Below are 16033 nucleotides of genomic sequence, written 5' to 3' on the forward strand. Positions count from 1 at the left end.
TCCAACAAGATGACCATATACACACTGCTTTACCGTAGGGGTCAACACATTGTAGTGATGGGCCTATAAGAGTCCAACAAGGTGATAAACACACTGCTTTACCGTAGGGGTCAACATATTGTAGTGATATAGGCCTATGAGTCCAACAAGATCACCATAAACACACTGCTTTACTGTATGGGTCCACATATTATAGTGATGGGCCTTAGAGTCCAACAAGGTCACCATAAACACACTGCTTTACTGTATGGGTCAACATATTGTAGTGATGGGCCTATGAGAGTCCAACAAGGTCACCATAAACACACTGCTTCCACTTTCTTCACTGTTTAAACACCTCTACATTAAAGGGAAAGCCATTTCCTGACTTTTACACAAGAGACACCCGTTGATCATTCTGTGGAGAAGGTCTATTGATGTTTTGTTTTTTCTATTGATAGGTGTCCAGTGACATATTGTCCTCTCTGTCCTTGTCCTTTCTAACTGACAGAGGTGATGGCAATGGATTTGATTTGTTGTCGGATGGGAGCTAGTCTGCTTTTGGGTTTTTTGAAAGGCCTGTTGTTGGACTATTCTGTTTTAGGGCCACAACAAACAATTATTATATCACGAATAATTAATCATTAGTATATTAAATTAAGGAATAGTGAAAGATGTCCATTCCAGTTTCCCAAAATCCAAGGGGACGTCTTCAGAAATCTCATTTTGATTGACCAACAACCCAAAATAAATCCAGTTTACAACAGATAATTGATTAATTGAATTGACCTGTACTGTACCTTCTTATATTTAGGTAATATTAAGATTTGATTTTTGCTGAAGCAGACGAAAATCCACTAGAATATATTGTAGGAGGGATGAAAAATTAGTAAGAAATTTTTCTTCCAATTCTCCTCATTTTTAGCCACAATCATCAACTCGATCACAACTTTGCATTCTAGCTGATTATGTGTGTTTTTTTTTGAACAAAATATGCTTCAAACTGTGGCTAAGGAGGAGTTTGTCGAGTTCAAACTCAAATTCACATATGCAGTGTCACTGAGCTTGATGTGGACCACTTGCAGACTCATTAAAACACAAAATCGTCAAACATCAGCTCGTCTCCGTGATTGGGAAATGGGAGAAGAAGCATCTCCCCCACTGCCTGCCTTAATTGCCTCAACAGATAAACCTAAAAAAAAAAATACATAGAATACAAAACATTCTTGTACACAATGTAAAGATGCTGACATCCCTCATGAAGGCAGTTGAAGCTGCACTATTTGCAGGTCTGTTGTTGCCATAGCTGTAATCCCAGAGCTGCTGTTACTACACAGAGACCACTTTGATCCATGTGAGCTCGTTCAATAACCTCTCACGATGAAGGCACGGGACTGTAAAGACGTGGAACCCATTTGCTTTCATTTCCAAATAGTGCTGTCTACATTTCCTCTAGAACCACCTGCTCAACCTGCAGACAGGTCAGGGTGGGGTTCGGTTTCGTACTGATAGAAAAAGAGGAGAATCAATAGGGCGATTTATTAGGCAAAAATGACACACATTTTCTGGTTCCAGCTTCTCAAATGGGATTTGCTGGTTGTCTCTGTTTAATATAGTTGAATATCTTCGGGGTTTTTGGACGGTTGGTTAACAAAACAAGACATTTTAAGATGCCCCCTTGGACTCTGGGCACTTGAGTTTTTAAACACAAAATCTTTCAATCGATTAATCAAAACCCAATGACAGATGAACCCATAATCAAAATAATAGATAGTAGCACCCCCAGAGTAAACATCAGCACGTGTAGTGGGCGAAAAAGAACAGACGTATCATGAAAAGGTACTCATTGCTGATAAAATGACCTAAAGATGGAGAAAGATGGTCTGTTCAAATTCATCCTTTAAAGCTGAAGTTGGTAACTTTGAGTAAATATGATAAGTTATTATATAAAACTGTCACTATATCCTGACAGTAGTGCATGAGACAGATAATCTGTGAAAAAAAATAATGTTCCTGCATGTGCTCCTAGTGCTCCTAATGGCAGGACACTACAAGATGTTTCTGAGAAATGGGCATTACAGTAACAGAATATTGATTCATATTTGATCAGCGCTGCCTAGTTTGACCTTTTGATTGGAGTTTGCGAGTGATTGACAGCTGCCTCCGTTGAATGAACAGCCAATAGCAACGCTCTCTCTCAACGAAAGGACCTGTGATTGGTCGAAGTCTCCCATCGTGGGCTAGATTCTCTAAAGCCAGAAAACAGAGCCATGAGGAGGTGCAGAAGTCTAGTTTTCTTTCAGAATACTTGAATTACAATATGCTGAAAGGTTATTATGGAATTTTTGCCCAATGATGCCAAAAACATTCTGCCAACTGCAGGTTTAAAGCCACATTCATTTATTTCTGAATGAAGAAATGACACATTCCTCCTTTTACAAATGAAAAGTTTAATTCATGAGAAATACAACGCACGCTTACGTAATTCGTTACACTCAGAGGTTTTGCTGCTACAGCCTCACTTGGTCTGGTATGACCAGTAGCTTTTAGTGGCTAATCATTAGCTCGTGTTTAGCAAACTTAAGCTTGATGTTGTACGTTTTAGCATTCACAGCAGTTGCTTCAACCCCTTAAGGATATTTTCTTGCTAGACTTTGTGTTTAGACAGTGAGTACATGTCAGAGAATCAATATTTTTGTACCTTTTTTATGGTTCACGCAGTAAACAAAACCTTCACATGCCTTCTATATTTGCTTCTATAGAGCCGTTCTATCGCTATCTATCTGTCTTCCTCACCTGGCGTATCCTGTCTCTTTCTTTGTAACCCGTGTGTGCCGTAGTTTTGTAAGTCTTATATGCTTCTGACCCCTCTTTATAAGGTTACTCCCCCTTTCATGTAGCCTGCAATCTCTTCCCATTAGCTCTCTATAGAAGAAAAGACCTTTCTGCTTTTAGAGATGGTACGAGGTGCGTGCGGGCTGTGTGTGTGTGTGTGTGCTTTTACACCTCATTTCACCAGCTTTGACTTCCTCTCAAGCCCGCGAGCGAGGGGCGTGTGCAGCATGGCGATGGAGGGTTTTCATTGCGTCTTTACAGCACCTTTTGGTGTCTCTGTGCATACGTGCTGTAGACAGAAGTCCCAGTTATCACATGGCTGCTGCACCGCTGCGGCACTGTTTCTGGATCCCCAGGAGGAACTGATAGTAAGATCCTGCAGCACCGGCGCAGGAGAAAAAGCCTGGTGTGGGGAAGTCTGTAGCGGGCAGTATGTAGGCCAAGTGTAGACAGACTTGTGGGTGTTTTGCCCTCCAGGGAATCACATTCCCATTGTTAATTTGAACTACTCCTCCTGTTAACAACAGCACATCGCTTTCACTTTAAGCCCTGAGCTAAGCTACATTCTCGCTCGCAGTTTCAGGCTGAATATGAAACATAATAGACACAGAAAGACATAAAAAGGCATATAACAATGAAGAAGATGTGACAAAAGAAAAAGCTGGTAAAATCCGTCCTCAAGCACTGTCAGGAAACAGCTTCTAGTGATGAGCACTGCCTTCTTATGGATCAATTTTGTTGTTTGATGTTGTATTATAGAAAACTAGCAACAAAAAGTAAATGTTCAGCACAGCTACAATGGTTTGACAGCAGTAAATGCTTAAAATCACAAAAAGTGAAGATCAAGTTTGAGATATTAGTCTCAGAAAGAGCAAGAACCTCAATATTTTGGACCAATTTCAACAGTCAAAACAGGAATAAATCAGAAGAGGCAGACATACTGATTCCTAGCCTCAATCGATTAAAGTATTTAATTGCGATTAATAGCATGATTTTCCATGATTAATTGCGATTAATCGCAAATTAATCACACATTTTTATCTGTTCAAAATGTACCTTAAAGGGAGAGTTTGTCAAGTATTTTACTCTTATCAACATGGGAGTGGGCAAATAAGCTGCATTATGCACATGTATGTATATATTTATTATTGGAAATCGATTAACAACACAAAACAATGACAGATATTGTCCAGAAACCCTCACAGGTACTGCATTTAGCATAAAACAATATGCTCAGATCATAACATGGCAAACTGCAGCCCAACAGGCAACAACAGCTGTCAGTGTGTCAGTGTGCTGACTTGACTATGGCTGCGTTCGAATAGTCAAATAATTACGTCCTAACGTCTTCTCCTAACCACTTTTCCTTGACCTCAGTGGAAAACCTCATGAGGTCAAGGAAAGATGAGAAGGAGAATTCAGGAGGAGTTAGGAAAAGACAGCAGCGGTGTTAGGAGAATCCGACTGCCAATTCAGCATGTTGAATTGAGTGAATGTGATGTGAAAATGGTGCTTTGTTTCATGTACGTATCATAACAACGGCTTGTATATCCGCAGTCCTCTGTCTTCCGGTTTCCCTTTTGGAATGACAAATACAGACTACCGCCACCTTCTGGTGTGGAGAGTTATTTCATCTCACTACGTGCTTTGCGGTGTGTTCAAGTGCAACTATTTGGCCAAGACAAAGGCAACGTGAGGCGACGCAACAGTTGGCTAGCACTCTGATGTCGGTTTGGTGTGTCTGGGCCTTGAATTGACTTTTTTTCCTGGACCTGAAAAACGTACTATGAAAAATGTAGGGAGTTATATAGGGCTGACCCGAATGCGCCGAAGCTTTGAAGCTTTGACCGTTGCCATGGTAATCAACCTCCAAATCAGTATTTGAAAGCTTTGTTGTTGTTTTTTTTTATATATAATTATGTAATAATAATAATGTATAAATCCCAAAATAGCCCATGAAATAAGGATTAATCCCACACAATTATTAATTGTTCATATTCAACATTCATTATTTCATCATGTTATTCTCAGACGGATATCACTGTTTGTTAAGTGTAGAGGTGTGTGTGTGTACAGTAGTGCGGCAGCGGCACTGTCCCGAAGCTTCAAATACCTTCGATTATTCCTCACCGAAGCTTCGAAGTCCAAAAAATGGTCTTCCGGACATCCCTAGAGATATGTATGTGCAATGGTATCATGTTGCCTGATGTTTGACATACTTATTTCCCCGTCAATAGTAGCCTCGATTGACCAGAATGCAATGCAGTCACAGCTTGCATTTTTGCAGATCTGTCATCAGTTGTGTGAGAAATATATCAGCCTTTAAAAATAACTGTTTTGTAATTGGCACAACAAGACGAGACATTTTCGAGGCAGGTTTATAGAAGTTTGGAGGAACAAAAACAAGTCTAAATGCAGCTGACCAATAAAAGAGCAGCGGGGATGGTCAAGGCACCCAATTTATCCACAGATGAAGGGTGAAGGATACAGGGTCCCTGTAATCCATTTTACAGTGAATTCATGTTTGGCCACAGGCCTGCATACACATGCACCGGCATCTCACCCCTTTTCTGTACACTGTGTTCTCGAACCAGTGCTGGACTTCAAAGTGGCTGCAATGTACTGCAGTGGAGTTTATGTCAGTGGATATGCTTGTTTCAAATGTGGGGAGTTTTTCCTTCAAGGTGTGTTTCACAAAAACACAGCACCCTTCTGGTAAAACCCTACCTCGTCTTTCAGCAGCCATTTGTGTTGTTTATTCTCAAGAGATTGATCACTCTCCTTTACCGCTATTAGCAGTCGCTCCATTTCAAGCGGTTTCGCTTTTTTTTTTCGCCCACTGTCTAAATGTTCTAAATGTCTAAATGGAGCTTTAATGTAAGTACTGCTGAACATTTTCAGACAGGGCCCCAAATGAGATGATGATTAAGTCGCACCGAGGCACCGGGGCTCGATAAACTTAGTGTTTCTCTGGGACGTAGGCAAATAAAAATATTTAATATCCGCTATCAGGCAGTTACAGAAGCAGCAGATGAGTAGCAAAATATGTTTTCAGGCACGTCGGTGAAAGCATGCTTCCTTTCCTATCTGTCTACACTAATCGTCACATTAAATAATGAAATTGAGGATCCAGTAAAGATGGTGCTGGGACTAGTGAATTTGTACAGAATCAGACTGCAAGTAGACAAACATTTGGTTTGAGAGGTGTATGAGATGTTGCAGATTTATCAGAGTCGATTATTGAGTCGGTCCTTGGCTTTCTCCTGGTTGCCCTCTTCAGTTACACTGCAGCTCTCTGTCTAACCAGAGAACAGGCTGTTAGCTCAGTGCTCCTCCCCAGCTGCGATGCTCTCCCCTGGGGCTGAAGACACCAGTCAGGCTTCCCGGTGCGGTCACGGATGTTGTGCTGTCGCTGGCAGGCTAACCAGACTAAGGTCACATTCCTGCCCAACATCTATCTCATCAGCAGATAAACAAACTTCTGATTAAGATGTATGTCTTGTTAATACACCAAAGACAGTTTGCACAAACGATTTCTTTTAAACACACAAAGATTGAGCCAGGTTTCTCTATCTATGAATAGTAGAGGATCCTGCAACCAACAAGGCAGCACTACGTTCTTTGCTTTTGACCTTGAGATACTGTATGCTCGGTTTCAAATCCCTCTGTAGTTAATTTGTAGACTTTTCCACCTCTTCCTCTGCAGCCCTCTCCCTACACTGTGTGTTAAAATGCAAAATACAGTCTTATCTGTATAATGAAAAAACACATGCGCTCTGCATGCACCACAATCACGATGTGATCTCCTCTGCCAGACCACTAGGCTCGCATTTTGATTTGACTTACAGTACGTATGAGTCATCCAGGTGAAAATACGCTCGACACAGTGGGACGTATGTGTGAAAACGTATCAACTTGAGGGATAAACCACGTCATCAGCAAGGACAGAAACATCATCACCGCGGGCGTGTAAATGTCACAGCGTTACCATAGAAACTTCATAGTAGAAGCATCGTCACTGTGTATAGAAATAGTAAGTAGAAATGCAATTACATCACTAGAAATAGAAACATCGTAACTGTGAGTAAAACACATTCACTGCAGGTAGAAATATAATCAGAAATGTAATAGAACTTTGATCTGTATAGCATATTACCATGATAAGGGATGTAGGTTAGGGATAGGTTTGACATTTGTGGTCGCAGTATCTATTCGCAGTAACTATTCTGAGCCGAGTGAGGATAAAATCTGACAGAGGCACCGAGTATTTATCAAGGCCTGAGTGTGTGTTTGTGATTGTGTAAAGCTTGTACGTATGCAGGGTGATCATGGGACACTTTCTGGTCTATCTTGAGATCTTGGGGAACAGCGTTGCTGCCAGCAGCTACCTCAGCAGGAGCTCAGGGAGAAAGCACAAAACAGACTTTCTGCTCATCTCGGCCCGGCGGCATATTCTGCCAGGCTTCACTGCTGGACAGTTTTTTACTAAGCTCACATTGCATTTGTGGTCATGGTATGCCTGTTTTATAAAAAAAAGAAAATGTCATCAATTTTCTAAATTTAAAATGAGGCCATTAGCAAACACATTAGCTAACGCTGGCTAGCAAGTTAACAAAGGCTCAAGAAAATACAAGTTTTTCTGAATACCGCCCCCCTTGATAAAGTGTCCTCTAGGGTGCCTTTCCAGTGGAGAAAATGCGATAAGGTGCCCTATAGGGTGGCCTTCCAGTAAAGAAAACGTAAGCTAAATTAGCAACGTTTTCTCTCCATCTCTGAAACGCTTCGCCGATATTGTTGCTTGCTAGGGCCTTGAATCACAGTTTGTCATCACAAATGTATGCGACATCGATTCTGACACCCAACAACACAGCAAGATGACATTTTCGATGTGTAACTTTAGCCCACTACTCTGAGGTGATTAGTGATTGCCTCTTGTATTTCCTTTGTTTTGCCTCCAGCTAACAACGCGACGTAATCATGACGTTGGCTGTTAAAAGATCTATTTGGAAGTCACAAGATGTTCGTACTAAAACTATTCCTGTAAGCTGTGTATCACGAGAGGATCTAGTTTTGTCATCATACATTTGTTAAAAGAAAAAATACATTTTGGTCATGCTCATCATCTGATCTGGCACACACAGCAGCAGATGAAGCCAAAAAGAAATTAAATAGTCCAATTTTATTTTTTTACCACATCTGTTTCTTAGAGTCGACTGTGGTGTTGGATTTCTTCTCATCAAAAATTGATACCCAGTTGTTTATTATTATCTCCCACACCAATGTGAAGGCAGGAGAGCAGCAGGCCTAATTGCCGTTTTGAAAATGAATCAACACGCTCAGCTCCAGTACGCTCATCTGGGTGCTGAATCCTCAAAACAGCTGAACAGAAAATTCATTAATAGAAAAGCACTCTCATCAAGTAATTGATAGATAGGTGGTTCGAGCAAACACCCTTCGGCGTACAAACTAACACCAGCGTTTCTAATTGTTATTTTAACCGTGCAAAAGAAATATCCATATAACAAAATAGCCATGCATGATGGTTTCTGTCCTTGACGTTGCCATTAGTGGCTGCCAGCAGAAGTGGCTTTTCAAAGGGCTGCTGAGTGGCTTCAAATAACCATGTGAGAGGCCCTGAAGGATGTTGTGTGAGCTTAGAGAGTGTTAAATCTCCCGTACCTGCGAGAAATCCATCCTGCTGGTTGGCGTTAGCATTAAAGCATCTCTAAAAGCCACGAAACACCCTGCAGATACAAGACGAGCACTACAGACAATGTAATTCAATCAGGCTTTTGTTGCACAGAGTAACAGATGGTGAGTTGAACCAGAGTGAGATAACAGGAAGAATTAAATGTTGTTAGACATTTTAGGTAAAGTGGCAATGTGACGCATCAGTTTATGTGCTGTTAAAATCAGAAAGAATGATCCCTATTGCAGACCAGCAAGTATCAATCTCTTTGCATCCAAACATTTGTCTGATGATGCTATCAGCCCGCTGGATGCTGTTTAAACGGGTCAAAGTGTGCTTTTGCAAGCCTTCTGTTTCTATGGAATGAGAAGAAATGCATTTAAAATGCTCCCACTGCTGTCTGGGAAAGAACAAAAATACACTGCCGCTTGTGTTTCATAATCTACTCAAAAATGGGCCATTTCCACTGCTAACAATGAAAGGATTAGAAGGAAACATGCCGTCAGACATCCCTGTTATGAAATCTTAAAGACCATCTCATGAAATATAACAGAGTATCATTTTAAGGATATGCTGCACCAGCCTTATTAAGGTTCAAAAAGACTGTGAAGGAAGCTTTTAAATGTAAAAACTTGTGTTTGAAGTGAAAAAACAAGATTGCGTTGATGTCTGACAACCTCACACGTTCTTTCCTGAACCGTTATGTAATTGAATCATTTCTTTGAATTTTAAAATTGCATTTTCACTGTACTCTTTCACTGTGAAGGACTGCTCACACCACCATTTAAGAGAGCAACATTTAGCATTGAAGTGCATAAAGGAATGTAGAGCTGAAAATGGAGGAAGCTATTGAAGCATATTAGTGTATCACTATCCATTCACCATCCATTTTGATATAACCTGATGTACTCCTCAAGAGAAGCACGGTTTGTTGGCAGATATGAGACAGGAGCTCGTACGAATAGCTGACACCTCTTATATAAACTGTGTTATCTTATTGTCCTTATTAGCAACTGACTTAAATGCAAGCAACTGTGAGTTAGCAAGCTAATTAGCTTGGAGAGCTATTGTGACTGACTGTTGCTGGCTGGCTAATGCAGTGTTGCCAGGTCTGCTGTTTTAAGTGTTGGTGTGGGTCTAATTTTTTGGTCCAGATAAACCTATTTTGCATGCAGATAACATGAATAATAATTGACAGGATAAGGTGTTTCAGTTGAAATAAGGTATTGCATTAACTACAGTAAATGCATATGAAGTAAAAACAGTACATTCATATTGTCCAGGCAGGAAGGAGGAAGAGGGAAAAGTGTAGAGAAAGCTAAAAGACAAAGCAACAGGTTAGTTTGTGCGTCAGTGAATTGGTCTACATGTTCACAGAGCTTTATTTTATTTATGATAATATACTTTATCTATATCTAATTGTTGTTGTTGTCATATTTTGAGTTCTAGTATTGGGCTGGCTTTTTTTGGGCTGGTTTTGATTGGCTTTTGGGCTCTTTTTTTGGGCTGGTTTTATTGTCCTTTGGGCTGTTTTTTGGGCTAGTTTTGATCGGCCATTGGGCTCTTTTTTGGGCTGGTTTTATGTCCTTTGGGCTGATTTTATTGTACTTTGGACTGTTTTTTGGGCTGGTTTTGATTGGCCATTGGGCTCTTTTTGGGCTGGTTTTATGTCCTTTGGGCTGGTTTTATTGTCCTTTGGGCTGGTTTTTGGGCTGGTTTTGTTGTCCGTTGAGCTGGTTTTGATTGGCCATTGGGCTGTTTTTTTGGGCTGGTTTGTTGTCCGTTGAGTTGGTTTTGATAGGCCATTGGGCTGGTTTCGTCACACAGACCTGGCAACCCTAGGCTAGCGCAGTAGCAGTTAGATCCGGCTACACTAGTTCATCAATTAACCATGCCAGCAGTCAAGTCCCCAAGCCGTACCACTTTCTGGTATGACCAGGCTTTAGTTTTACATAAAAATTGTTGCATTGAGTTCTTGTCCTGTTAGTTTCAATGAGAAATGCTAACAGTGCTAACTGTGTTATGTTAAAGTAACATGATGGTTAAAGTGAACTTATGTAGGCTAAAAAACGCAAGTGACAATTATGGGATGGTGGTTAAAATATAGTGTAACATTAACACAGTTGAGAAGAGCCATAAAATCATCAAAATGATCCCGCAATGTTTATTTTGTAGCAATATTTGAGAGTACCTAAAGTTTGCAAACATTAGCTAACATTAGCTACCATAATTAACTGGACTAAATCAGGTTGTGTGAGTGTGTGGAATTGCGCAAAGGTACATTTTATTGCTTATGAACTAGAGTTTTCATTTGTAAGAGAAAGACTGTATTATTTCTTATTTTTAAAGTCTCATTTTAAAACTAAAACGTCTTCACTTAGAACAGTATGTCATAATATCAAAAGAGTAGCTGCTTTTGACAAATAGCCCAGCGTCTTTCAGGTGTATTTTCCTGCTTAGATGTAATTTCTGTTGTTTCTTCAGGCCACGATGTGATACTGTATGTGTCAAAAATGACATATTGCCTACGCAACATGTAACATAGCCTCACATGATTTAGGTCACATGTTGATCTGCATGAGAGGATATGTTTGTGTGTGTTTTCCTTTTCTTTTTTTTGTCCGGCGTGTGTGTTTGTCCACATTATAATAGTGAATGTACGGCAGGCTCCGTTTTAAATGTGCTGTTTACTGTAAAACAGTCACCTCCTCACACAGATTGTATGTGGGAGATTGAATGACTCTGTGTGTGTGTGTGTGTGTGTGTGTGTGTGTGTGTGTGTGTGTAAGGGAGAGGCCAGCTGGATGGGCCTGGTATTGGGTTACAGAATGGAGGCATGGAGTAGTTTTTTGCTCTATGACGGTCTCCGATCAATTAAGAGGAAGAGTGGTGGAGAAAGCAAGGGGGGGTGATGAAAGAAAGGGAGTGGATGAGGAAAGAGGAAATGACTGAACATTAAGTTGACAGGTGGAGGAGGAACAGTGGGAGGAGGAGGAGAGACGGCGAGATAAAAAATAAAAGAAAGACGGAGGATATTGCAGGGGAGAGGATGTAATGAAACGGCTAGCGATGCAATAACCACAACCGCTGCTGTGTCACCGAAGAAAGAGTTGATTCTTAAAGGAATACGCTGATGCTCGGGCAAATAAGCGCTCTGATTGAATACGTTTCACCTTGGTGGGTGTTCACTATTAAATATGCTGTTGTGGTTCTAAGCCAATGCAGTAAACAAAGAAAATACTAGACATGCAGAGGTGACATGTTGTGAATGAAGGAAATTGTGAAGGAAGATCAAACTTATTCAAGGACAAGAAAATGTCTTTTTTCCTTGCAGCAGTGCAGAAAGCTGCACAGCAAACCAACACATTATTATTCAACAAGTGAGGGTTACAAAGCTGCTAATCAAATGTTGAGGATGTCTCCTGCTGGGATAACCGCCTCCCATATTTGTTTACTAACTGTCTCCAATTTGTGTTTACATTTCGCACGGCAAATATTGCTTTCGGAGGAGAATTTCCATATTTAAAATTCCTGAAAGTCACTCTGCGGTCAAGGAGAATTTTAGATGAAAGAGGTCCAGTAGCCCAAAGACCTGTTGTAAAGTCTGCTTTTATGTATGGTAACATTTCATTTTACAGGTCTGCAAATTTCATGGTAATCAGGTGATAATTAGCAAGTAATCTATTTAAAATTTCTTTGGAATTACTGTCAAATTACCCCAATATTTACCTCAAAATTTATAAAAAATTACTTTATTATAAACATTATTTAATAATTATATTCCACTGTTTCCAAATAGCTGGTAATTTATTTAATACATTTCCAGGAAAAGAATACAAAGTTAATTGATATGCTTTAGTTCCACGTCTGCTGATAAATAGATAATAATTAGCAAATAACTTATTTAAAATTTCTTTAAAAATCTCCCTGAATCATGACTTTAGCTAGCAGGTTACATCTGTGTAGACAATAAGTCACACAATGGTGAGATTTGTGCCTGATCAGAAGTGTCTTCTATTAGTTTTGGTTTTCCACCCCCTATGAAGAGCAGCTGCTTCTCAAGCCTAAGGGCCCTATTTTAACCATTAGATGCTATTTTAGCATACAATTATTAAATCATGTTTATAATAAAGTAATTTTCGATACATTTTGAGGTAAATATTGGGGTAATTTGGCAGTAATTCCAAAGAAATTTCAAATAGGTTACTTGCTAATTATCACCTTATTACCATTAAATTTGCGGACCTGTAAAATGAAGTGTTACCAGTAGTATTTATTGATGGTGATTCAGGTGACTATAGGGAGAATATGACAGCAACAAAAAAGTACAGACAACAGAGCGTACAGGTATGAACCACAGCGTGGAACACCCAGCTGGTCTCGGTTCATTGTGCCGCGTGGTGGAAATGTTTACTATTAGTGTCATTGGATTATTTAAAGATGGGCTTAGCGCACCACTTAATCTTTTGCCATGATTTAGCCTTCTCTCACGGCCCTTTGTTACAGAGAGAATGAGACCTTTCTGTCTATATGTGTCCCTTGAATACAGCAAATAAAGAAAGACTTTCTGCCATGTTTTGAAATCCACTGCCATTAAAATACAATGCTGTTTTCAAGCAAATGTCTCCAGATACAGTAGCTGTCACTTTCATTGTTAATCGGTAATGAGTTTCACTTCATTCAATATTTTTCAGAAGGTGATTTGGAATTAAACTCTCAGTTTGTGAAGCTCCTTAATAGGAAAAAAAATCTGGATACTGTCGTTATAATTATGTTTTATAGAAATTCATAGAAGTGTTTTAGCCTTAAAAAATAGAAAGAAAAGATAATTGCAAATTTCTTAAATACTAGAAGTCTGCCGGTTAGCACAAACTTCTATCAACAACTGAATCCAAGGACATCATTCTTGTAATTTTAGGTGAAATTGATTTTGACCCAGCGAGCATCCCGTAGCATTCAGCCTCCAACTTTGACAAAATAATGTTTAACTAGAAATAGTCGATGCAGCTCAAGTTCAATGTTTTTCAGCTCTCAACCACATCTAGTAAAAAGCTAGTAAGTGGACTTTGAGTGTGAGCTCCATTAATTGATTGATTTGGCCACTTTGGGGCGGTTGCCTTTTACACATCCAGCAGACACAGAGCAACATTAGCATTCATTTGGAGTCGTGTTTTTGTCCACCTGGTGACTGTAAGTCCAATGTTCACTGTCCTGTGTTTTGGCTCTTTGGCAGCTAAATGCTCCACTATGTTCACCAGCGAGTTGCTAACTGTGTGTGATAGCCATTTAGCGCTCGCTAAGAAACATTAACTGAGGTAAAACACTTAAGTTGCGGATCATATAGCCAAAACAAGGAGCTGAAAGATGATTTATCTGCACAGCCGTAGGCTACTGTATGAAGATCAGGAGAGAGAAGAATGAAAGGCTTTTTAATCATTTTGTATTATCACTGTTAGCCTACTGTATTTAATAACTTAGCTGCTAAATGTGTTAACCAGCAAGATGCTAACTTGTCCAGGCTGGTTTTATACACTGTTTGTTGTCTATAACTACGAAAAGTAATGCACTGCAATTTGTGTATATCCCATGAAATCAGTTTGTGTGTAATTCATGTAATTGTGAACCAGGAAATATAAAGAGGGGCGAAAACCGCGTAGGGAGGATGTCTAAAAATACCGGACTTTTGCTCAGGAGGTCAACGTTTTTGTCATGTATGTATGTATTTGGTCCGGAGTTATTTTTAAGCTAAACCACGATCTTCTCCTAAACCTAACTACATAGTTTTGTTGCCTAAACCTAACCAAATAGTTTCCTATGAAGATGGAAGTTTATTTTGAAAAGACTGTACGCATGTAACAAGGAGAAATTGACACATGTTGCTGGACATTCGTAGGAGAACGCACGAAAAAGAAGGAATAACTTTTTTGTAAGATATACAAACCGTTGTCTGAGAATACGTTGACTTGTCTGAGAATACGTTGACTTGTCTGTCTGCTGTTTGGTGCTTTAGGCAGATAGCGTACAGTCAGGTTTTTAAGCTGCAAAAGTCCTGCAAAACAGTGCAAGTGCAACCCGTTCAAAACCAAAAGAATGAGCTGAAAGAAGCCAAAAGTCTCCATAGAGTTGAGGCTGCAGAGTTAGGGGATAATTCTTTGTGGGGTCGTCACTACGAGCGACACCTTGAGAAAGAAAAGATACTGTCACTTTAAAAAAAGCAACAGAGCACACACTTCCATAAGCACTGAACACAAAAATACACCATCATTGTCATTTTAGGTGAGTTTTTTACCCTGAAAGCATTCCCTAGGATTTGGAAACCAGTCTCTATTTTTATTATTTTAGTGAGAGGAGTGGAAGTTCCAGATCTACATAAAAGTCAAACTATAATGAATTGTTCCCTGGTCATCTGTCCACCAAATGTCATGAAAATCTGTTCTTACTTTGATGAGACAGGCTAAGGAATAAAATAAAACATCCTCATCAGAGAACACAAATATGTCAGAGGATGTGCTCATTCTTTCCTAATTCTGTCAGCAGGTCCGTCTTGGTGACCATTAACAGACTGAACATACAACTCTATTTACATGTTATATGCTAATACCCAGCCGGTCTCATTACCTATTCCCAGTACCTTCGCCAAGTGACGACTTCCGAGTATTTCCTGCTCTAATTTAAAGCAGCGGGATGATTTGTTCTGTTCTTTCTCGGCAGGTAAATTGCTGTTTACTCTTGAAAATCTGAAGAGGGGCGACGGGAGGGGGGATGTAGTCAATCACATGTGATAACATCCCTCCTCATTTTTTCCCTTTCTAATCAGGCTGTTAATAAGCATGATAATGTATTTGTTTCCTAGACTATTTAGGATGTAGTGGATGTTTTATAAGGAGGATTAGATCACTTAGAGATGGACTTAAAGCGTCACTTAAACCCCTTAAGGTGATATTTATGGTGTCTCACTTCAGATAGCCGCTGTAGCTCCTTTCTACTATTTATACCTGTGTCTTTCTCTTCTTCATCTGCCTCTAACCCCTTCTATCTCTTTCTCCCCCCTCCCCATCCTCTCTTCCTCTCTGCGTCACTGGATCTGTGCATTGAGCATGAGTGTGCGTGTGTGTGTGTGTGTGTGCTTAATGACAGAGGTGCAGAGGCGGCTTGGATGCTGGCTAAAACAGAAGCTGTCCTCCTCTCTTTCTCTGTCACACAAACACACACACACACACACACAGACATAACTGTTATTTAAAGACTAGAGCTGCACTTGCTCAGTTGAGAATAAAATAAAGCCTCGGAGAGATTGATGGGTGGAGTAGACGAAGGGAAAGATGGAGGGAGTGAAGAGAGGGAGGAAAAGATGGGAGGTACCCTGGTGATGGAAAGATGAGAGAGAGAAGCAGGAGGAGGACGACGAAGGGGATGATGTCATCTTTTAACCCTATACCGCTCCCCTCTCCTCCCTCCTGTTTCCTCCCCAGATTCTTCCTCCTCTCCTCTCTCTGTGTGTCTTTCTCTCTTCAGCAGGACTATATTTAG

The 16033-nt window shown here is 40.1% G+C and overlaps 1 protein-coding gene across 2 annotated transcripts in view; it reads left to right on the forward strand.

Annotated features, from left to right (window-relative positions):
• Window positions 1-16033, forward strand: part of ppp2r5b (protein phosphatase 2, regulatory subunit B', beta) — a 66261-nt gene that overhangs the window by 1762 nt on the left and 48466 nt on the right. The window lies entirely within an intron of this gene.

Source organism: Sebastes fasciatus, chromosome 22 (assembly GCF_043250625.1).
Source record: "Sebastes fasciatus isolate fSebFas1 chromosome 22, fSebFas1.pri, whole genome shotgun sequence".
NCBI lineage: Eukaryota > Metazoa > Chordata > Actinopteri > Perciformes > Sebastidae > Sebastes > Sebastes fasciatus.